Below are 25,512 nucleotides of genomic sequence, written 5' to 3'. Positions count from 1 at the left end.
GGGAGTCCCATGCCAACATCATGAGGGCCAATCTGAGAGAAGGGGAAAGCCATTGGGAGCCTGGGCAGTGCTCATAGGGCCCACTGGTGACCAGGCCCCCAGCTCTGGCCCCTGCTGGTGGGAAAGGCTGGGGTGGGGGCTAAGAAAGGAGCATAGGCAAGAATGGCCCAGGCACAAGAGGAGAGTCACAAAGCAAATAACTGTGTGGACAGTGGACTGCAGCTGGCTGAGAACAGAGGTGAGGAGGACCTGTCGTGGGAATTAGGCAGAGAGCTGCAGCCTGGCAGCTCTGTAGGTGCCCAAAGATTCAACCCGTGCACCTGAGATGCTCATTATGAGCCCCAAGACTCATTCTAAGGCCCAGCCGTAGGTAAAAGACTGGCCTGGCTGAATTTGCCCCAAAGATGGGTGCCAACAAGCTTCCAGGCTGAAAGTTTCAGGGAGCTCCTGCTGGGTGAGGCCAGGATAGGGCTTGACTCCCTTTCCACTCCCTTGCCACGCAGACTGCACCCTACCACCCCAACGCTGCCCTTGACCTGGTCACGGACAGCAGTATTAGCCTGTGAGCCTTGAATTCAGCTTACCCATGCTCTGAGCCAGAAGACTGGCCTAGAGGGATATGGGGAGCCTTTTCCCTGCTGCAACCAGAGTCTGCAGATCTTAGTCTAGCAGGCTGGTGTGGCAGAGCTGAAGTATCCCCAAGAACCTCTGGAGGTGGCCCTCCCCACCCCACTCTCCTCTGCCCCTGCCCCTGGTTCCCTGCTTCCATTTCTGCTCTCTGCTGGGATGGAAGCCTCAGCTTTCTGTTCCAGGTTGCTACTCCAAACCCTGCCCTGGCCCCCCAGAACCCCACCTTGGTTGCTGTCTACCCCTCCTTGATGGCAGTCAGTATGGAAGGCCAGATTATTTATACCCCAAAGAGAAGAGACAGTGCCTCCTGGGCTATTTTCAAGCATCCTCAAAACATTAGCCCTAAAGAAGAGCTTGGTGAGGTTAGATCTGAGGTGAAAGGACACCCTAATTTCCCACACCTAGCCCAATGTTCATTATCAGGGGTTTGGAGTCATAGCTGGGACATCAAGCAGCCCTCTGTCACTTAAAGTATAATAATGCCTTCCAACTTCAACCAGGAGTGCTCCCTCTTCACCACCAGCATTTTGGATGACCCAGGTCAGCACCAGCTGTGGGCAGGGCTAAGGGAGCACCTGTGGGTTTGTCTGTTCTGCCAAGGGAACACAGACTCCTTGATTGGAAGGGGGACCTACCTGTCCCCACCCACCCCAATTTGAAGTTATTCCCTGTTATTCTGTCCTTCGACTTCCACGCCACCCACACCTCCCACCTGAAATATGAACCACTCTCAATTTCAGCTTACAGAGCTTTTTCTCCTTATTTAAAGTTTTTCATTTTTGTTTTACTTATTTATTTGTTTCAAAGATGGGGTCTTTCTCTGTCACCCAAGCTGGAGTGCAGTGGCATAATCATAGTTCACTGCTGCCTCGACCATCTGAGCTCAAGTGACCCTCCTGCCTAAGCCTCCTCCTCTCATTTTTAAAAGCAATTTCTTTTCTTGTCCCAAATCTCCTTTTTTCCACTGCTTCATTCAGCCCTTCACACATTCTTTTCTGAGCTCTAAAGTTCTTCCTCCAAGGTCTTCTGTCTTCCCTACCACCCCTCAATCCCCCTCTTCACCAGTGCAGCTGTTTAGAAGAACACTTATTTATTGCACGAATGCCACCTACTGTGTGCCCCGAGCCACAGGAACTAGAGGGCAGACAGGTCTGTCTTTGGTTGAAGAATGGATGTGAACCAATAAATGTAGCCCAGAATATGCCCATGGTACAGTCTAGGTCCCAGAGATATGGAACACTTGTAAACAGGGAGGCAGTATATGAATGGGTAGTGATTTTTCCCTACCCTGCTTGGCTTCTCTAAAACATGATGGTATGACTGACAAAAATGAGCTCCCTGTCCTTTCCCTTTGTTGAATGCTCCTGGGTACTTCTAAGAGATGCTTGGTACATCTTCTTGGAAAATACATACAGTATCTTCCGATCTCTCCCCCTCTCCCCACACCTTTCTCTCTCCGCCCCCCAACACACACACATACACACACACACATGATTGTCCTATACAAGGATGAAACTACACCTTTGAGAGCTGATGGTCTTTCCAGGCTTGGGCGATACAGGATAGAGAGCAGTCTTCCTTATTAAATGCTCTGGAAGAGGAATGGAGCTCCACTAGGCGACAATGGTGTTCTCGGTTGTGGGAAGCCTGTGCAAAGCTCTGAGGCTGAACTTCAAGGTCTCCCATACTTTCTGATCACACTTACTTAATGTACTAGTTAAAACTCTGGTGGCCAGACATGACTCAAAGTTCACCCCAGACCGACTTAAACAAAGGGAATATATTAACTCTCAAACAAAACTTGGCAGGTTGATCCAGAGAAGCTCAACCCAGCTGCCTAAAGGAGGTCACCAGGGACTCAGCTTCTCTCTAGGTCCTTGCTTTATTCTCAGCTCTACAAGGTGGCTCTTCAGCTTTCCCCTCTGTGCAGCCATGCCAGACTACTTTCTGGCACATTGACTAAGAGAGAAGAAACTGTGCCAGGTACACAATCATATTCTCTCTCTCTCTCTCTCTCTCTCTCTCTCTCTCACTGGAGGTCCACTTTCTTAGAAATTCAGCAATGCATCCTTGAAGCTCATTGGTTCTGACTGGGTCAAATATACATCTTTGCACCCCTCACTAAGGCCTGGAGAATATAATCCTCTGATTGGCATAAACAAGATTGTGTGCTGCAACCTTGGGCATGTAGGCTGAAAGTGGGGCACTACGGGCACCATGGCCAGGACTGAGTATGGACACAGGGCCGAAGAGCAGCAGATAGCTTGGGCACTCTCTGTGTGATGTGGATGATATGGTCACCTGTGATTTGCTTCACACCAAACGACAAGTCACCTTGAGAAGGAAGACTCTGCTATCTATCCCATATCACCTAAGACTGGACAAAGAAAGTATTAGCTCTCAAAGGTGCAATTTCATCCGTATATGGGACAATTTGTATAAGAGTCGTGCGTGTTTGTGTGTGTTTGTGTCTGTGTGTGTATGTGTGTGTAGAGAGAGAGAAGGGAGAGAGAGAGAAAGGAAGAGGAACTGTATACATAAAATGTTCATTGTTGTCATCATCTTCCTCTGGAATATGAGAACACTGGAGCATTGAAAGCCCTTTCTTCCAAACACTAAACAGTCAAGAAAAAAAGACCACACATAAAATGTGATGCTGACACTGACCCCAGTCTAGCCTGAGAGGCTGTCCTCATTGGGCATGGTTCTGGAAGGCTGGGACAGCTCCTACAGTCCCACAGCCTGGAAGGATGTGCACCTAGAATAAAATAGGGCTGGGACTCTGAGCACCTGCGCGCCCAGGCTAAGACCAGTTTCTCTTTGCCAAGGAAGAACCCACAGCCCCAGCCCTCTGGCACTTGCAGGGACAGACTGAGGTGGGTGGGGAAGTCTGGAAGGGTCCCGGGCCTCCAACTCCACAAATCATCCTGTTTTAATGTAAATGATGATTGCCAAGAGTACAGCATGTTTTCCTGTGTCAGCAGCTCAGTGACTAATGCCCCAAGATAAATGACTTTGTTTTGCCTTGTTTGGAGGGATTCTGTAACCCTTCTCTCCTTTCCACAGAGTGGACTCCCCAGAGCACTCCCAATCACAGCCTGGAGCTCAAGATGCCACCCAGGGTTCAGAGCCTCTTGCATGTGGGAGGGTTCCTCCCAAGTGCAATGAGAGTCTGGGAACCTGGCTGACATTGGAGGCTGAAGGATCTGAGCCCCCAAGGCAGGGGCTGGTGAGGACCTAGGCTGAATGGTCTGAAGTGATCTGCCATCAGTTCCCAGCAAATGACTTTACAGGTGCTGAGAGCAGGCTCCATGCCCTCCAGCCAGGCAAGAGCTGGGGTTGAAGGGAAGCTCCAGAAGGCCAGTATGATTAGGGAGAAATTTGGGGCTTGGGATGGAAGGGGAAGAATAGGCAAGTGGGATATGGGAGAGATTACACTGCCATCTTGTGCCATGTGGGTGTTACTAAGCCAGGATTTTTTTGCCAGTGGAGACAGGATTTTGTCAGACACATAGTCTGTGGATCCAGATCCAGGTAGCTGGAAATCTTGCCAGTAGCACTTACTGGCTGTGGCACTCTGGATGGTATTGCTTCCATTTAATAGATGAGGAAGCTGAGGCTTACAGCAGCTAAGCAATTTGCCTGAAGTCACACATCTAGTTCGTGGTAGAATGTAAACTTAAACCAGCGAAGTCCATCTCTAGAGCCAATAGTGTTAAATGAAGGGGAATACATCTCCCCAGCTGTCTGCTGACCTCTGACCACCCAACATGAAACCCAGCTCCTCACCCTTCTAGTAACACGCCCTTGCTTAGCCACATGGCAACTCCTGTGCTTGACTTTTGCCACCTTCTGCTTTCTGAACACACTTCCTGGTCCATGTGGTATGTTTCCCTTCCAGGCTGGAGCTTGTCATTGTCAGTGTAAAGCCCTCCAGAGCTCTTTCTCTCTGCCACCAGATATGTTCCAAAGAGCCTACTCTATCAGCCTGGTTCCTATATAAGGATAACATGAAACAGCCTCCAGCCAGCCCACAGTGGACAGGAAGTGTGAGTGAGAAATAAATCTCCATTGTTTTAAGCCATCAAGATGTTAGATTTGTTGCTGCAGTACAACTTATCCTATCCTGACTGACTCTCTGCTCTTTCCAAAGGAGGAAGCAGGTGAGTTCTTCTAGATGTACCCAGAAGCATTCAACAAAGGGAAAGAACAGGGAGCCAATTTTTACCAATCATACCATCATGTTTCAGAGAAGCCAAGCAGGGTGGAGAGAAATGGGCCTAGGGGAGACAAGGATTACAGGGCCTGTGCACCACAGAGAGCTTTCAGACTGCAGGAGGATCGTGCAGTCCATTTGAGGCCAAGGAGAGCTGGACCAGGGAGTCCTCTCTCACACAGTTTAGATCCAGCCTGGAGCCCGGAGCTACCCAACCCTCACATGAACAGAGTCAGAGCCTGGCCTTAGGAGGGGCTGGATCATCCTCAGCCTTCTCAGCTGCAGATGGGCATCTTGCACAGGCCCATGGCACTGGTGCCCAGACACCCAGGTGCGGACTCCCTCCTCCAAGCAGTCACTGTGTACAGTGTACTGGATCCTCAGTGGGTATGAGCCCTAGGAACACAAATTGCAGTATCAGGCATTAGGTAGTGGGACCGTGGAAGGAATCCCTGTAAATGGGTCTGGGCCCTGTGGAAAAGTGTGCACATTAATCCTTCTTGGGATCATCACCTCCCCGCTCCAGCATAAACAGAGCCCTCTATGCAGCCCCACCCTGGATTTCTAAGACAACTAAAGAGAAAGTGGTTAGACTATAAAACCACCTCTTCTGGGTAAGGTGGTCTGAGGCTGGATTTGAACTGGGACAGATGCTATGATCTGGTGGTTCTCAGAAGATGGAGAGTAGAGACTTTTCTCTTAAATGGCAGCTGATTGGTGTGAATAGGGGTATGCCTCCAGGTGCAGTGACCCCCAGACATGTTCCCACTACTTTCCCCTTTCCCTCCAGGCAGGGCTAGCCTATACTCATTCTTCACCTGACCATCTCTCCCTCCCCAGCGCCAGCCTACTTCCCAAAACTGCATGAAAGATTGGATCATCCTTCCTACACAATGCGTAAGTTTTGCTGTACTATTTCCTAGAGAAGCAGTGAATTGTGAAGTCCCCTCTAGCTCTTTCCCACAGCCAAGATTAGTGATTTGAAAGCTACCTTGGGTCAGTGGCACGGGCTTACATCTGTAACCTCAGCACTTTGGGAGGCCAGAGCAGGTGAATCACCTGAGGTCAGGAGTTCAAGACCAGCCTGGCTAACATGGCAAAACCCCATCTATACTAAAAATACAAAAAATTAGCTGGGCATGGTGACAGATGCCTATAATCACAGCTACTCAGGAGGCTGAGGTAGGAGAATCACTTGAACCTAGGAGGCAGAGGTTGCAGTGAGCTGAGATTGTGCCACTATACTCTAGCCTGGATAACAGAGTGACCCTCTGTCTCGAAAAAAAAAAAAAAGACAGAAAGAAAAAGCTACCTTGGAAGCAACCTGGAAGTTAGCTTGGAAGCTACCATTAGCATCACATTTGACTCTTGCATCTGTTAGAAGAAGAGCATGAAAGAAACAGCCCAGCCCTTGAGATCAGACAAACTTGGGTTTGATTCTCAACTCTACCATGGGCTAGACATGTAAACCTGGGCACAGGGCTTAAATTCTGTAGGCCTCAGCTTCCTCATTTGTAAAATGATGATATCAGTCGCCACATCATGATAGTATCTAATTAAACTTGAAAAGGGATGAAACAAGACGGCCCTTAGCATAGGGTCTGTCTGACATGCATTGCATACAGTGCTTAATAAATATTAAGTATTAGTGTGCTCTTCCAAGGGAGAAAGAAGCAGGAAGGCTCCTGAAAGCCTCCCCAAGCAGTCAACAAATTTGCTTTATTCAAAACAGGAGGTAGGGGAACAAAACAGAGGATTGGGGAAACCATGCAAGGGGCCTGGCAAGGACTCTAAAAGCCTGGTCAGCTGCAGCACCCAAGTACTAAGCACACTGGTGACAAAGTCTGCAGGCAAGAAGGAGGTTCTGGGGGCCAGGAGTCCTGTCAGCCAGCAGCCTGGAGCCTGCCCAAGGCTACGTCGGGTGAACATCTAAACCTGTCTGTTCAATGTCCAGAAGAGTTCAAAACCCAGCCCTAGGAAAGCTCTTCCTTAGTTGTACTCCATCCACTCTGTCATCACGTTTCTGCTTCTGCTATTGCATTGTTATGTTCCCTTTTTTGACCTTCAAGTTGCTTGTGCGTATTTCGGAAGCTGTCAGGCCTCTCCATCCACGCCAGTGTGAATGAGGAGCGGAGGCCATGGGGAGCACCAGGTATTGTTCAGGAGCCCAGAGAGACCCAGAAAGGTACAAAATGAACCCAGAAGATGCCACCTTTAGGGCTGCTTGAAGAAGACAGGGCCCCTTCCTCCTGAAAGATAGCTGCCTAGATGAAGAATTTCATCCTAAAGTATTCCAACGTGTGTCAGTCATTTAAATCCAGCCTAATTTATATGCAAATCAATAATATGGGACTTTGGATCCCAGGTGGCAGAGCAAGCAGGTACCCAAACCTTACCCCTCCATCCCAGCATATAGGAAGGATAGACATGTCATTAATTTAGAATATATGTACGTAACTGTGTTAAAGAGAATAAAGAAAGGAAGATCTTCACATGTGAATAATGGCCAAGAAAACTAAAGCAGGAGCTGGAGTACAGCTAAGAATTGGGAATAGAGAAGGGTCACTGGGATTAGGGCTGCTATGTCAAGACTGGGCTCCTGTGTGAAGCCATGAACACACAGCCCGCCCACCAGGGAGGCGGCAGACTCTGCTCACCCACCTACCCATGTGTCTGGAAACATACTGCTTGTCCATGGCCAGAAACAGAGATGGGGCCCAAGAAATAAATTGCTCCCCATGTCAATACGAAGTTCAGAACTACTCCATCCACATGGAGATGACCACAAGACAGAGTTGTGAATCAGAAAGGCACAAGATGAACCAAGAAGATGCCACTTTTAGGGCATCTCCAACTCCAAGCTCTGGGGAGCTGGGGCTAAGGGAATTGCAAAACTACCCTACAGAGAATGCCATCTAGGAGAATACCTCCAAAAAAATGAACTGTCAATGGAGATTATCTACACAAAAAATAAGAGAGAGCTGTGTAATTTACAAACAGGTACAGGAAAAAAATAATAAATTCAATTCAACAGAAGGCAAGAATGAGGGGAAATGAATAAGCAGGGAAAACCCATGGTGAATAGGAACAAAAATGGTATTGCCAAAGTAAGTAAAAGTATATTTATACTCATAATAATGGATATAAATGGGTCAAATCTTTATTCAAACACAGAATTTCATAATGACCTTTATCCTGTTTAATTCACTTATATGCTGTTTATGAAAAAAAAATCTAAAATTGACACAGGAAGGTTGGAAATAAAGTCATCCACTAAAATGGCATAACAGCCAGGCACAGTGGTACTCATTTGTACTCCCAGTTACTTAAGAGGCTGAGACAGGAGGATCCCTTGAGCCAGGGGTTTGAGGTTACAGTGAGTTGTAATTGTGTCTGTAAACAGTCATTGCACTCCAGCCTGGATCTCCATCTTTAAAAATAAAAAAATTAAATCAGCCAGGCAGGATGGCTCATGCCTATAATCCTAACACTTTGGAAGGCTGAAATGGAAGGATTGCTTAAGACCAGGAGTTCAAGATGAGCTTGGGCAACATGGCAAGACTTCATCTCTACAAAAAAAATTAAATAAAATGAAAGTTAGCCAGGCACTGTGGCACTTGCCTGTAGTCCTCAGCCAGGCTGAGGCCCATAAGTTCAATGTTACCATGAGCTATGATGGCACCCTGCACTATAGCCGAGGCCGCAGAGTGAGACCCTCTCTCTAACATAAATAAATAAATAAGAGACTGGGAGCAGTAGCTCAGGCCTGTAATCCCAGCACTTTGGGAGGCCAAGGTGGGCAGATCACGAGGTCCAGAGATCGAGACCATCCTGACCAACATGGTAATACCCTGTCTGTACTAAAAATACAAAAATTAGCCGGGCATGGTGGCACGTGCCTGTGGTCCCAGCTACTCGGGAGGTTGAGTTGGAAGAATCGCTTGAACCCAGGAGGCAGAGGTTGCAGTGAGCCGAGATTGCGCCATTGCACTCCAGCCTGGTGACAGAGCAAGACTCCATCTCAAAAAAAATAAAAAATAGGAATAAATTAAATAAATTTTTAAAAATTTAATGGCATAACCATAATACCTTATATTCGACTAACGACACACTTAAACTATGCAATCAAAAAAGAAATGGACAAATCCACAATCAGAATAGGCCACTCTCTCAGAGATGAACAGATCATGCAGTCAAACATTTCTCACATTATAAAAAGATTTAAACAATAAAATTACAGGAGATTTGATGTAATAGAGTCATATAGCACTTTGCACTCAACAGAAAGCACACACTCCTTTTAAGTATATATGGTCATTTATATTTGACTTGTACTGTCTGTCAAAAGAAGTCTTATCAATATGATACAGATACAGACCACATGTTCTGACCACCACACAATACAACCAATTAACAATACAAACCATTAACGGAGGCCTTCAAAAAAAAAAAAAAAAAAAAAAAAGCCCGATATATTTGGAAGCAAACAAGCAAAACAATCCCATTGCCAAATGATGTATGGGTTAAAGAAGAAATCACAACAAAAATTATGAACATTTTAGAACTGAACAATGATGAGAGAGGAGAGCAGAAGGGCATGGCACATCAAAATTTGTCAAGCTATACCCGGATACATGTGACTAAACCTAAATATATTTACTAGAAATTAAGAAAGGTTTAAAATAAGTGAATTGGGGATTCAACTCAAAAAGTTGAAAATAGAATAATGGGAAAAAAACAAAAGGAAATAGTAAAAAAGGAAATAATAAGCATAAAAGCCAAAAATAATAAAAAGAAATAAAAATAGAAAGGAATAATGAAATAAAAAGTAGTTTTCAAAGAGCTTAAAACCAAGCTATCATTCATCCCAACAATCCCATTACTGGGGACATACCCAAAAGAAAATAAATCATTCTACCAAAAAGATGCATGTACTTGTATATTCATTGCTGCACTACTCACAATAGCAAAGACATGGAAACAACACAAGTGCCCATCAGTGGTAGACTGATACAGAAATGTGGTACATACAACTATGGAATACTATGCAGCCACAAACAAGAATGAAATCATGTCCTTGGAAGCAACATGGATGGGGCTGGAGGATACAATCCTAAATAATTAACACAGGAACAGAAAACCAAAAGTATTATATAGGAGCTAAGCATTGAGAATGCATAGACATACATATGGGAACAATAGACTGTGGACTACTAGAGGGTAGAGGGAGTGGGGTGGGTTAAAAACTACCTATCAAGTACTATGCCTGCTATCATGGTGATGGAATCCATACTCTAAACCTCTTCACACAATATTCCCAGGTAACAAATCTGCATATGTATCCCCATATCTAAAATAAAAGTTGAAACTTTTTAAAGTGGTTGTTTGGAAGTAAATAAAACTAATGAAATACAGTTATACATCATTTAACAATGGTGATACCTTCTGAGAAGTGCATTATTAGGCAATTTGTCACTGTGCAAACATTATACTTAGTGTGCATGTACACAAATCTAGATGGTATAGCCTACTACACACTAGGCTGTATGGAATGGCCCATTGCTCCTAGGCTACGAATCTGGACAGCATGTTACTATACTGAATACTGTATGCAATTGGAACACAATGGTTATGTATTTGTGTATCTAACCATAGAACAGGTACAGTAAAGATGTAGTATAAAAGGTAAAAAATGGTCTACCTGTAGAGGACACTTACTGTGAATGGAGCTTGCAGAACTGGAAGTTTGTCTGGGTGAGTCAGTGAGTGAGTGGTGGGTAAATGTGAAGGCCTAGGACATTACTGTATGCTACTGTGAACTTTATAAACAATTAGGCTACACTTAACTTACATCAATAATTTTTCTTTCCTCAATAACAAATTAACCTTAAATTACTGTAATTATTTTTACTTTGTAAGCTTTTTAATTTTTAAACGTTTGACTTTATACACTCAGCTTAAAACACAAACACATTATACAGCTCTATAAAAATTATTTATTTCCTTATCTATAAACTTTTTTCTATTTTTAAAACTTTCTCTTTACTTCTTAAAGCTTTTTGTTAAAAACTAAGATATAAACACACACATTAGTCTAGGCTTCCACGGGGTCAGGATCATCATTATCTCTGTCTTCCACCTCCGCACCTTCACACTGGAAGGGCTGCAGAGGCAGTAACATGCATGGAGCTGTCATCTCCTATGCTAACAATGCCACCTGGAATATCTCCTGAAAGACCTGCTTGAGGCTGTTTAACAGTTAACCTTTTCATATAAGGAGAAAGAGTACACTCTAAAATAAGTATATAAAGTATGGTATAGCAAATCCATATACTAATGACAGTCTTTACTATCATTTTCAAGTATTATATGCTGAACATAATTGTACATGATATAATTTTATATGACTGGCATAGAATTTTATATGACAAGGTTTGTTAGCAATGTGTTGCACTATGACATTATGATGGCTACACTGTCACTAGGTGATAGGAATTCTCCAGCTCCAACATAATCTTATGGTACCACTGTCACATATGCAGTCAGTTGTTGAATGAAATGTTGTTTTGCGGTATACGACTATATAGAAACCTTTGGTAGTATGGAAAGCAAATGGAGAGTTAAATAATATGTTATAATAATAATATTTTCTTTAACATATCATTACTAGAAACAAGCATATATAACTACACATACGGCAGAGTTATTTGGGGAGGACTTCCGATAACTACTTCTCTATTTATCATGCTTTTTAATTTTCTATATTTCTGGTACTTCAAAAGCTGGGGTCCTGCTGACCCTGGAGAGAACACCTCTCCCAGGGCTAGTCAGTTCCTAGAGATACTAAAGAACTTCTTTGCAAGCATGCCTTTCAAATGCAAACTAACCAATCCAGAGTCCAGACCCCTAACCATCTCCTTTATGGGGCTCTCATAGGCCTCTCACCCTCTGGGTCACTATCCAGCCACTCTAATAACCCCAGAGCATCTAGGCATCTAGGAACAGCCTCTATGTCCCAGAGCTGCTGAAATTATTCAAACTAGCTATCCTAAGCATGCCTACCCTGCTTCTCCCATTCCTCCCCTTGAAAACTACAGTAAAGTTTCTTGCCCACATTTTCCCCACTCCCTCTGCCTCCTAACTGACCTTTGTGCTTCCCAGAGTCCCTCCCACTTGCACCTATGGTGTGTTATGCCTTCTCCTCTTGGAACTGTGAGTAATGAACCATATTTTCAATGGTGGTTGTCTCCTGATCTGTTGGTCTCACCACACCTGAATAATAATAAAACCCGTATTTTAAAGCAACTTCATTGCCATTCCAGAAGGAGAAAGAGGAGCAGATGGATCAACAGGGAAACATGAGAGATGGACAGTATCTTTAACCTAAGAAACTAAAGTTCCTCTGGAAAAAACAAGCATTATTAATGAAAGATAAACCAAGCTTAAATATCTCCTGGTGAAATTTTAGGATGTCAGGGATAAATTTTAAAATTCTTTATGTATTTGTAGGGTGGAAGGAGGGTGGTGGCTTACCTTTCAGGGTGAAGAGGACTGAACTGGAATCAGACTTCTCCTCTACAATCCTAAATACAAAAAGAAATATGACCAATATAGTAAGTAATATCTACAAAGTTCCAAAGGGAACAGACTGCAATTGAAACATGAAGGTTATAATTCATTTGTGATGGCAATTAACACATTTTGAAGCATGTAAGCATTTAGAATGTATATCACTCCCTCGACCAACCAGAAATATTTGTTCAAAGCAGTGCCAGCTGAGCAAGAAAAAAATGGAAAAAATTAGTAGAAATTAGATACACAATAAATTAGAGTTAACATTAAAAATTGATATTAACATGATTTGAAAAGTAATAGAAATGTCTCAAATAATTACTGAAAAAGATAATACATAAATGTAAGAAACAAATTCATGATAATAATCTTCATCTAAAACATCATTATATCAAGAAAAAATGGGAAATAGAAGTGGGGAGGCAATTAGAAAGGATGAAATCATCCTACACGGGGGAAATAAATACATACCATGCTCTTTTTGAGGTTGAAGAAACAATATACTTTCTATCTATCTATCTATCTATCTATCTATCTATCTATCTATATATATATGCTACATGTATATAGTAGTATACTATATATATATACTACTCTATGTAGTATATATATATAGTATATATATATATATATATTACAGAGAGACAGATATATATATATATATGGAGTATGGGTGTATTTGTTTAAGGGAAGAAGTAGTAGACTAAAAATAGAAAGTATAATTTCCTAATTTCTAAATACAGTCATATGCCACATTACCACATTTTGGCCAGTGAAGGACCACATATGCAATGGTGATCCCCTAACATTTTGATACTATATTTTCACTGTACCTTTTCTATGTTTAGATGCACAAATACTTACCACTGTGCTACAATGGCCTACAGTATTCAGCACATAACATGCTGTACAGATTTGTACCCTAGGAGCAATAGGTCATACCATATAGCCTAGGTGTGTAGTAGGCTATACCATCTAGATTTGTGTAGGGACCCTCCATGATGTTCACACAATCACAAAATTGCCTAGAGATGTATTTCTCAGAAGAATCCCTGTTGTTAAGTGATGCATGACTGTATAAAAAAACTTGCAAGGCAAACTTGAGGAGACAGGAAAATGGCAAGGGGGAGTATAAGGAAGAATGAAGAACAGAGAGCATCATCATGAGATGAATGATGAAATTCCCTGACTCTAGAGGCTCAGAACTAGAATGACACAGGGAACTCCATGCTGTTAGGACTCTTTCCCATCTCTCATCCCTGGGTCTCTTGTGCATTGCCTTCATTTTCCACATTTGCAGCAATGTATGTCCTCTGTTTTCTGTCTTCCCCTGGAGGAAGATGGCTATAGCACAGACAGCCCCAAGTGTGTATCCCCTCAAATCCAGAGAACAGCAAAACTAAGTGTAACCTGTTGGTCCCAATTCCCACCACTCGGGGAGTATCTGATTGGCCCAGCATGGTCATATGCCCATCTCTGGAGCAAACAAGTGTGGCTTGAGAGGGGCTTCCATGGCTTCCTATAAAGTAGACCACCTTCTGGGAAAGGGTGAACAATCTACTGGGTATCCACTACCCAAGTACAAACAAAAAGAAAGTGATGTTAATATCAGACAGTACAATTCACAACAAAAAAAGCATTGCAAGGGATATTGGTAAGTGATGTAAACTAGATGAGAATATAAGATTCATGAATCTGTGTACACTGAATAAAGCATCAAAAGTACAAGTCCAAAAAAGTTAAGTATTAAAGAGAAACTGAATAAAACCACAGCCATAAAAGAACACCAAACATGCCTTATCATTTCTGAGAGATCAAGTAGGCAGGCATTAAATAAGAATACAGAATGATTGAAAATTATTATTAAACTTTGGCTTCATAGATCCATATCAAAATGTGTTCCTAGAAATGGAATGCATATTCTTTTCAAATGACCAAGAAACAATTACAAAATTTGATCATATCTTAGGCCACAAGGAGAATCTCATTAAAATCTAAAAAGCAGAATAGTACAATGCACAAACTCAAACCACAATGCAGCTAAACTGCACTTTAAAAGCAAAAGGAAAAACGAAATAAACTGAAGCCACTCTCAAAGGGTGTAAAATAGTTTTAATAGCCCTAGAGTCAAAGAGGAAATCAAGACTGCAACTAATGAATCATTGTTTAGAAAACAATGGGGAGCCATAGCAAAGAGAACATAAAAGCTCTAAAGAGCAAAATATATATAGTTTTATGTTTTTCTCATTAAACAGAAGAAATAAATTAATGAATTAAGTTCTCAACTCAAAAAAGCAAGTAAAAGGGCAAAGTCAGAAAAACTATGAAAAGTTAGAAGAAAGATTTGAAGATAATAAATTAGATGACAATAAAAAGAACAAAAAATATAGATCTGAGAAATCTAAGAGTTGGGTCTTTGAAAAGACTATAATTAGAATAATAATAATAATAGCATTTATTGGACATTCAGCTAATGGCCAGGTACTGTTTGTATTAGGGTTCTCCAAAGAAACAGAACTAATTTATATATATATATATACACACACACACACACACACACATATACATATACATACATAAACATGTACATGTATATGTATATGTATATGTGTGTATTTATATACATATACGTGTGTATATATATACATATACATGTGTATATATGTATGTGTGTTATATATATAAGTTCTGTTTCTCTGGAGAACCCTAATACATCATAATACCATACACCATAGTGTGTATGTATACATACACACACACACACACACACACACACACACACATATATATGGAGAGAGAGAGAGAGAGACAGAGAGATTTATTTAAAAGAATTGGCTCACCCTGGATGTGGTGGCTAATGCCTGTAACTCCAGCACTTGGGGAGGCCAAGGCAGGAGGATCCCTTGAGCCCAAGAGTTCAAGACCAGTCTGGGCAATATAATGAGACTTTGTTTCGACAAAAAAAAAAAAATAATAATTTGCTGAATGTAGCGGCAGGCGCCTCTAGTCTCAGCTGCTCAGGAGACTGAGGTGGGTGGATTGCTTGAGTCCAGGGGTCTGGGGCTGCAGTGAGCTGAGACTGGGCCAGTGCAGCCTGGGCAACAGAGTGAGACCTTGTGTTAAGAAAAAAAAAAAAAGAAAAGAATTGAATTGAATTGCTCACATAATTATGGAGGCTGAGAAATCACAGGATTTGCTGTCTGCAAGCTGGAGTCCAAAGAAAGCTGGTGGTATAGTTTGACAATCTGAAAGCCAGAAAGCCAATGGTGTAGATTCCAGTCTGTCTGACGGACTGAGAACCAGGAGCACCAAGGGCAGGAGAAGGTCTATGCCCCAGCTCAACTTGTTAGGCAAAGAGTAAGTTGACCCTTCTTCCATCTTTTGATTCTATTCAGGCCCTCAATACATCAAATGCTGTCCACTCACACTGGAGAGGGCCATCTGCTTTGCTTATCTACCAATTCAAATGCTAATCTCTTCAGGAAACACCCACATTAAGTACACCCAGAAATACTGTTTAATTGATATCTGGGCATCCCATAGCCCAGTCAAGTTGATTCATAAAATTAACTATCACACATGATAAGCACTTTAACACTGGCACATTCAGTTCTCACGGTTGCCTCAAACAGTAGGAAATATAGTTAATCCTATTGCACAGACGGGAAAAGTGAGGCTTTGGAAGTTAAGTGTTTTATCTCAGATCTGTCCACTACCAGAACCCACACTGTTAGTCATAAAACTGCCTCTAGCAGGGTGAATCCAAGAGGAGAGAGATAGCAGCCGCAAACACACAGCGCAGTGAAGGAGAGAGACACGCATTACTGTAGAGGAGAATTAAAAACTAGGAGAAAATATTACGCACAATTTGATGGATAGGATAACTTTCACTTATTCTTTATTTATTGCAAGTTTTTGTTGACATAGTCAAGATCACACACTTTGTTGAGTTTTGTATCCTTTCTTTATCTCTTTTTATGTAGAGATAATTTCAAACTGAAAGTTATTAAGAACAGTACAAATAACTTTCCCCCCTTATCAATTTCAGAGCAATTTGCCAATAGGATGTCTCCATATCCCCCAATATTTGAGTGTGTATTCTCTTAAAACAAGGATGTCTTTCCACAGAATCACAATATCACCATCAGAATAAGAAAAGAATATGAACATATTACTATCATCTAATCCACTGACCTCATTCAAGTTTTTCCAATTATCTCAATAATATCCATCAGCAAGCAGATCTAATCCAGTATCAGGTGCTGCCTTTTGTTGTCATTTCTCTGTAGTCTCATTCAATCTGGAATGATTCCTCAGTCTTTTCTTGACTCTCTTAACCTTATACTTTCAAAGATTTGGCTTGTCTGATGTCTGCTAATGATCAGATACAAGTTCTGCCACATGCTTCTCAATGCATCCTATCAGGGATCACATAATTTCAACTTGACCTTGATCCCTTAATTAAAGGAATGCCTTCCACTGTCGAGTGACTCTTTTTCCCTTCGTAATCAGTAAGTACTTCGGAGGGAGGTGCTTTGAGATTTATGTAACTATCTCATTCCTCATCCACAGTTTAAACATCCATTGATGTTGCTTGGCTGAGTCACATATTTCTGTGGGGGTTGTCAAATGGTGATTTTCCAACTATATCATCCCTTCTATATAGTTGGCATCCTACTCTCAAGGATAGATTTCTCTCTTTTCCCCATTTATATATTCATTTGTCAATATCAGCATGGACCCATGAATTCCTATTTTATTCAGTGGTTGAAGAAAATCAGTTACAATTCTTATGCATTGTGTCAAGTTATCCCAGACTTGGCTAGTGGGAGTACCTTCAATCTGGGTTCTATGTCCTTTTGACCTGGACTCATCATTCCCTGAGCACTTCTTTACTTTCTGGCACAACACAATGTTCCAGGCTCACTGTGTACTTTTTCTGCCCCGTTCCTGGAATCTGCCATTCCTTCAAAAGCCCTGGTTCCTTTTAAAGGACAAAGGGATTTAAAAACAAAGATTCGGGCACTGTATGTGTTCAGTGCTATTGGGGTGTTTCATTAAACAGAGTTCAGAAATCTGTGTATGTATATCTATCTGTATCATCTATCTATCTCTATCATCTATCTATCTCTATCATCTATCTCTTCTATCTATCTATCTATCTATCTATCTATCTATCTATCTATCTCTGTCTTTCTATCTATTGTAGGAGCTACCAGTGATTTCCATCTCCTGGTATTCAAGTTTTTATGTAATCCCCTCCCCTTGAGTGTAGAATGGTCCTACTGACTCACCTCTGAAAAACGGAATATGATAAAAGTGATGGGATGTCACTTCTTCAAGTTTAGGTTACAAAAAGATTGACTTCCAACTTGGGCATTCTCTCTTGCTCTAGGAAAGCCAGGAGAGCTATCTTCTGGAGAGGCTCACAACCAACAGCCAGGGAGGAAGTGAATCCTTCCAACCACATGAAAGGGTATGGAAGCAGATCCTATGCTAACAGAGCATTCAGATGAGACTACAACCCTTGATGACAGTTTGATGACAGCCTTGCAAGAGACCTTGAGGCCCCTGGCTATGCTATGCCTAGATTCCTGCTACACAGAAATTATGAGATAATAAATATGACCTATTGTTTTAAGCCACTAAAGTTTGGGATAATTTATTATACAGAAGTAGAAAACTAAATATGCACAAATACATATATTTATTTCTCTATCTATTCTCTGTATTGAAAAGGTGAGTTCACATCCATAACCCCAATTCCAATTCAGCAACACAGGATTAATTCTAGTTTTGCTCCTCTTCCATAGTTGTAACTCCCTTCTCTGACAAGGTGAAACTTGGCTGTCATTATTAATAATATCCTTATTTATTGAGTCAGTCTCTTCACCCCACCTTACTTATATGCATTTTTCTCCTACTGTCACCTCCTACCCCATGCAGGCTTCTTCTTCACCCTACTCAGATCCTGACACCCCAACTTAGAGCTGTGGTCACCACCTAGACTGTATGGACCCCTATCTTGTTCAGTCCCACCTAATGGCTTCTGGGAGAATATTTCAAGAAGGGAGAGAAAAAGAGACAAGGAGGCTGAGAGGCAGGTAATAGAGAATATCAAAATTGATTTCAGAAAAGATAGAAAGACAATAGGTATTTCAGATCTCAAGGAGTAGATCAATCCTGTGCTAGGAAACTGTTCTAAAACCCAGAGAAAGAATTAGTATCTCAAATCATTTTACAAAACCAGCAAAACTCTAATATCAAAACCAACTAAAGAAACAAAAACTACACATAAACAATAGTAAACTGAATTCAGCAATATATTTCAAGATAAATGCATGACCAAATAGATTTAACTCCAGGAATGCAGGGTTAGGTCAATGTTAGGAAATACCTTCACTTTAAGTTATAAGTAGAAGGATATACGTGGATATAACAGTTAATATCAAAAGGATTTGTTTTTTTAATTAAGATTCTTTTTCAGATGTATAAGTCAAGAATTTTTTGGTTGCAAGTAACATAATCCAAGTCAAGATTAAGTAGACACAGATGTCAATAAGTTAAAAAAAAAAAAAGAGTAGAATAAGCATTGGAAAGGAAAAAGCAAAACCGTTTTCAATCTATCCATTACAGAATAAATATTCTAATCAATTACTTTCCTATCAATCAACAATAACCAGATTGAAAAAATAATGGGGAAAAATTCCATCTACATCATCTTTGTTTAGCTTTTGATTTTAACATTTGTAAATGTTCAAATGTTTCATCTTTTAATTCCCCTTTTTATTTTGAGATATCTGTAAATGTACATGTAGTTGTAAGAATATGTACAAAGAGCCTGCATGTACCCTTTACCCAGTTTCACACAAACTTGGATCTTGCAAAACTATAGTCATAACCTTGATATTAGCATTGATCTAGTTCACTGATCTTATTAAGATTTTCCCAGTTCTTGTGTTCATGTGTGTGTGTTTATGTGTATTTTAACTTTATGGAATGTTGTCACATAAAGAGGTTATTATATTCACCACCACAGTAAAGATTCAGGACAAGTCCACCATCACAAAAGCCCTTCAAGTGGCTCTTCTATAGCCATATCTACCTCCCACCTCAACTCCCTACACCCTGTCTCTGACCCTACCAGCCACTAATCTGTTCTCCATTTCTATAATTTTGTCATTTCAAGAAAATTATATACAAGAAATCATATAGTAATAACTTTTAGGACTGGCATTTTTCACTCACCATACTTCCCTGGCAATTCATCTAAGTTGTTGTGTCAATAGTTGATTCATTTTTATTGCTGAGTGGTATTCCACATATGGAGGCAAAACAATTTTTTTAAGCATTCACCAGTTGAGAACATGTGGATTATTTCCAATTTGGGACTACTATCAATAATATGATGTTGAATATTATTTCATGTGCTCATTTGCCATCTGTATATTCTCTTCATGTGAAAGGTCCGTTCATGCCATTTCCTTATTTGCTAATTGTATTCTTTTTAACTGTTGAGTTTCAAGAGTTCTTTGCATACTCCAAATACTAGTTCTTGTCAAATATAGGTTTGCAAATATTTCCTCCCAGTCTGTAACTTGTGTATTTCTTCTCTTCTCATGAGCTTTTACAGAGAAAAAGCTTTCAATTTTGAAAAGGTCAAATTGATCATTTTATTTATTGTATGGATGTGATTTGGTATCAAATTTAAGAACTCTTTTCCTAGCCCCAGATCCTAAGATGGTCTTCTATTTTTTTCTAAAAGTTTTATGCTTCTATGTTTTACATTTAGGTCCATGATAAAGCATATGACAAAATCCAACACCCATTCATGATAAAACTCTCAGCCAATTAAGAACAGAAAGACGTTACCTCAACTTGATAAAAGGCATCTATTGAAAAACCTACAGCTAACCACAACATTACATGACACTTAATGGTAAATGACTGAGTGCAAGTCAATTTCAAAATGAATTCTTCCTTGTTCTGTCATCTCTGCACTACAAGCTTCCTTTTCAGAGTCCTGGATGGGTGTGCCTGGTTGGCTGGCATAGTTTATGCGCTGGTACCCTAGCAAGCAGCTTGAGAAAATGTGATTCTGCCCTTTTCAGATTTTATGTGTAAAGCAGTTTCTGTCACCAAGACACCTAACATGGAAGATTCCACAAACATCAAAAGGGAGTCCCACTATGATCTTGTTTCCCTGTCTTCCACCCTCTCATTCATTATTTCATCTCTCTTTTCATTTATACTTTCTGGGAAAACTACTCGTTTGTCTTCCACATAATTATTCCAGTTTTCCACAGTGTCAGTTCTGCTCCTCACACCCTTTGGTGTGCATAGTAAGTCTTTTAGTTTCTTTCTTATCCTTCTTTGAACCTACAATTCCCAGGTAGGTTGACCACAAAGATGGCTGCCAACAATTCCTCCTAAAGCTGTGTGCATATGCACTTCCTCCCAAGAGAGGAGATGATTTCCCTTCCCTTTCATCTTGGCTGATCTTGTGACTTGATTTAACCAATAGAATTAGTGAAACTCATGTTTTAGAAGACTTCCAATCCTGGATCTGGCAGTTTCTACTTTCTCACTTGGTGGATCCAGTTGCCATATGAAGAAACTCAAGTCACATGAGAAAGAGGGGGGTCCCACAATTCTCTAGCTACCAAGAGCCAGATGTGCAAGTGAACCCATCTTAGACATTCCAGCCACAGCCCGGTTCTCAACTGCTACCATCCCCTGGAGAAGGCCATGGGGAGCAGAATTGCCCAGATGACCCTGTCCTACTTCTTTCCCACAGAATTGTGAGGAAACAAAATGCTGTGTTTTAAGCCACTACATTTTAGGGCTACTCATTACATCATGATAGGTAACTTGACACACTTTTACATCTTAGAAATTCCCTTTCCATCTCATTTTGCCATCTTTTTATTTCATCTTATTACCTCTTGGTCTTTTTCTCCTTGTGGCTTTCTTTAGTTATTCACCACTTTATTTTTTTTTCAACTGAGTGAGGGTTCCAGACAGTTTTCTAAAATGGCCTTCTAGTTATTCTCTGCATTTCTGAGTCATCAGGATGAGGTTTCCTTCTTACGCTTCGCCCTTTGCCTTTTTTTAATAGACCAAGTTGAATGTTCTTCTTTGGTATTCATTTTCAAAACAAAGGAACTACATCAAGACTCTGTTTTAGCGATAGACAAAATATATACATTTTCCTGGGTTCCAGCACAGTCCATTTGTCATCAGATGAGTTCACTTCTTGTATCTATAGCAACAGGGCTTTTGAGGGCTCTGTATCCACAGAGATCTCAGCCCAAATACCATGGGCTGGTTTCTAGGCTTTCTTTTAATACGGTGCTGCTGTACTGTGGTGGAGTCTTTTTTTTTCCTTTCTATCCCAGCTAGGTAAGCATATGGTGGAATCTTACTTATCCCACACCTGAAACATCCTGAAACTTTGTGCCTATGATTCCCTGCATTGCTACCAGGTCTGTGCCCTCACCCACAGGCATGGAACTGCATATGAGAGTCATATACTTCCTCAAATGCAAAACACCCCTTTGGGGTCACCCCATGTTACTCTGTTTTCCAGCAGCTGCAGTCTCTAAATGAATGTAGAAACATTCATGGAAAAGCAAAATAAGCAGCACCCACACAGTAGTAGGTCAGCTTCCCAGTTTTTAAATTAGTTTGGTTTCAGAGTGGCTTCGGGCAACTAGAGCAGGAGTAATAAGGTATTCTGCTTTCTTTCAAGAGGAGCATGAGTATGTCACTTGTTTCTGGTTTTGTGATACAGCTTTATCTGTATCACATTTAGCAAATTCCTCCTATAATCTGATATATGTTGTACATCAGCCTTGCTTTCAATTATGTTAAACATTGTCATGTCTTCCTAAGTTGTCATGAGTTTTTAGAGAAAAGGTCCTTGAGGTCACATCAGAGACAGTTAATTGAACATTCAAATTGATTCATTTTAATTAATTCATTAATTGTAATGGACACTAGGAACCCCGCCTTCATTAAAATCATTAGCAGTCAAGAATGACCATCTGACAGAGGTTCATATTAGATCTGCTGGAGAAATTGCAGGAATAGCAAAATCCTAAGAAGATATTATGCAGAAAGAATTTTAATTCTACTTTCTCAAAAGATGCAAATGTCCTGTAGAGAGAAAACTGGGAAGGAAAATGTCTGAGGTGAGGGAGAGTCTTGATGGAAAAGCTTCCCTAGCTGGAGTCAACACACTCAACCAGGAAATTATGGATCACAGTGCCAAACTTTAGGCTTGAATTATATCAAGGTAGGGATCTTGAATGCTGTAATTGGGATGTTGAGGTCAATCAGCACTTAAATTTGAGTCAATAAATTTTCAAACCAAAGACCCTCCTAAATCTAATACAGAGAGAGCAGAAGTAAGAAGTCATTCCAAAATCAGGGTACTAAGTGAAAACCTGCAGATTATATCATGTGACGCAGCCTCAGGCTCTCATCCCCCATTGTTTTGGTTATCTGCTGCTGCTTAATCACCCTAAAATCCAACAGCTAAAGACAACAAGCATTTTATTGCTTACAATTCTGTAGATTGGCTGCACCCAACTAAATACAATCATATGCCACTTAACAGTGGGGATAATTCTGAAAAATGTGTCAGGCAATGTTGTTGTGAGAACCATAGGGTGTACCTTATGTAAACCTAGATGGTAGGCCTTGCTACACACCTAGGCTGTATAGCATGGCCTACTGATCCTACTACAACCCTGTACAGCATATCACTGTATTGAACACTTGGCAATTAGAACACAATGATTAAATGTTTGTGCATTTAAACATATCTGAGCACAGAAAAGGTACAGTAAAAATACAGCATAAAAGATAAAAAATGATCATCTGCATAGGATGAATGGAGCTTGCAAGACTGGAAGTTGTTCTGGGTGAGTGAGTGAGTGAGTGAGTGCTGAGGGAATATGAAGGCCTAGGACATTACACTACTCTAGACTTCATAAACACAGTACATTGGGCTACACTAACTTTTTTTAGGCTTACTGTAACTTTTTTACTTTATAAAATTTTTTAATTATTTTAACTTTTTGAGTTTTTTATAACACTTAGCTTAAAACACATTGTACAGCTATACAAAAATATATTTTCTTTACATACTTATAAGATTCTTCTTTTTTTTTACCTTTTAAATTTTTCTGTTAAGATGCAGACACATGCATACACACATTAGCCTAGGCCTACACAGGGTCAGGATTACCAACATCCACATCTTGTCCCACTAGAAGGTCTTCAGGGTCAGTAACATGCATGGAGCTGTCATCTCCTATGATAGCAATGCCTTCTTATGAAATACTTCCTGAAGAACCTGCTTGAGGCTGTTTTACAGTTAACATTTTTTTATAAAGTAGGCAGGAGTAAACTAAAGTAACAATAAAAATCATGATATAGTAAATACATAAACCAGTAACACTGTTGTTTACTCTCATTATCAAGTTATTATGTGCTGTACATAATTGTATGACTTTTGTATGACTCTCACATCACCACAAACACATGAGTAGTGCATTGTGCTACAGCATTATGATGGCTACATTGTCACTAGGTGACAGGAATTTTTCAGCTCCATTGTAATCTTGTGGGACCACTTTCATATATGCAGTCTGTGATCGACCAAAATGCCATTAATGGGTGCATGACTATAATTCTTCTACATTATGCAATATTGGCTGGGTGCTACCATCATCTGAGGGATCAACTGGGCTAGAACAGCTACGATGGCCAACTCAAATATCTGACACCTTGGTTGGTCTTGCTTGAAGGCTGGGGTCTATTGGGGTGCTGGGATGGCTCTCCACATAATCTCAGGGCCGCCTCCTGTATGCTTGACCTCTCTACTTGCCCTCTTTAGGAAGGTAGCTAAACCTTTTACATGGTGTTAAAAGAATTTCAAAAGTAGAAGCTTCCATTAAGTTAATTCCACTAAATTAAATTAAGGCTTAGAAGATTAGATTCTAAAAGTAGATGCTACCCTGACTTCTTAAGGCTTAGTCTCAGAACAATCACAGCAACACTTCCACAATATTCTACCAGTAAAGCAGTCATAAAGCCAATCTAGTTTTAAGAAGAGAGAAAATAACTACACGATTTGAAAAGAGAATTCCAAAAGTTCAGTGATCATCTTTAATGTACCAAATCAACATAGTTACTGAACACTAGCAGCATCTGTCTGGTATAAGTGAGGATAATTTAAATATTTTTTAATTCTTTTGGAGAGAAATTAAATTACCTTAAATAATAGATCCATTGGAGGTTCTTAACAAGACTCTGAACTACCTGACTACCTGTCCACAAGCCCTACCTTCTTTCCCAGCTTTTGATTCACTTTTCATCCTCACTTCTAAGTATAAATAGATAATCAAATATTTTCAGGTATCTGGGGGAAATCTTCCATGTGAAAAACAAAGAATTCCTTTTCTTGGTATCTTTGTTTCTTCTGAGCTCTCTTTTATTTGGATGCTAATAAATGGAATGCTTCAAAATGGTATATAATTAACATTTCTAAGGAGACAAAAGAGAAAATTGTGTCAATGAAATAAATAGGGTACTATAAAAACAGAACAACCAGACAATAACGAAGAGCCTTTGAAAATTAAACATGAACAAAAAATTAATAGGGGAGTTGGAAGATAAAGTTAAGAAAGTAACTTTTGTTACAGAGTAGAGCAAAATGACAAGGATATAGACAATATAATAGAAGATTCAAAATTTAAGAATAAATTCAGAAGACTCAATTTTCAACATCTAGAAGTTCCAGAGTGAAGAAATAAAATGGTACAAAAGTAACTACTGAAAGAAAGAAGGAAAGGAAGAAAGGAAGAGAGATGGGGAGGAAGGGAAGAAAGAAAGGCAAGGCAAGGCCACAAGAAAACTTCCCAGAATTGAAACACATAGCTCTCCAGATTGAAGGCCAGTTTATTAACAAACCCACATAAGGATTCATCATCACGATATTTTAGAATGCCAGGGGTAAAGAAAACTTTCTAAAAGCTTTTTGAGAGAAAAGATAGCCCAAACAAAGAACTGAGAACAAGAATGAA

The 25,512-nt window shown here is 40.5% G+C and overlaps 1 long non-coding RNA gene across 1 annotated transcript in view; it reads right to left on the bottom strand.

The window, feature by feature from the left end:
• The window catches only part of LOC103787887 (uncharacterized), a 275,878-nt gene that overhangs the window by 214,362 nt on the left and 36,004 nt on the right, over positions 1–25,512 (bottom strand). The window contains exon 2 of the long non-coding RNA XR_013526465.1: positions 12,380–12,429. This is a non-coding gene — a long non-coding RNA (uncharacterized LOC103787887). The remainder of the gene's footprint in view (positions 1–12,379; positions 12,430–25,512) is intronic.

Source organism: Callithrix jacchus, chromosome 14 (genome assembly GCF_049354715.1).
Source record: "Callithrix jacchus isolate 240 chromosome 14, calJac240_pri, whole genome shotgun sequence".
Classification (NCBI taxonomy): Eukaryota; Metazoa; Chordata; class Mammalia; order Primates; family Cebidae; genus Callithrix; species Callithrix jacchus.
Note: the sequence above shows the minus strand (reverse complement) of the source record. Positions and strands in the feature narration are given on the sequence as shown.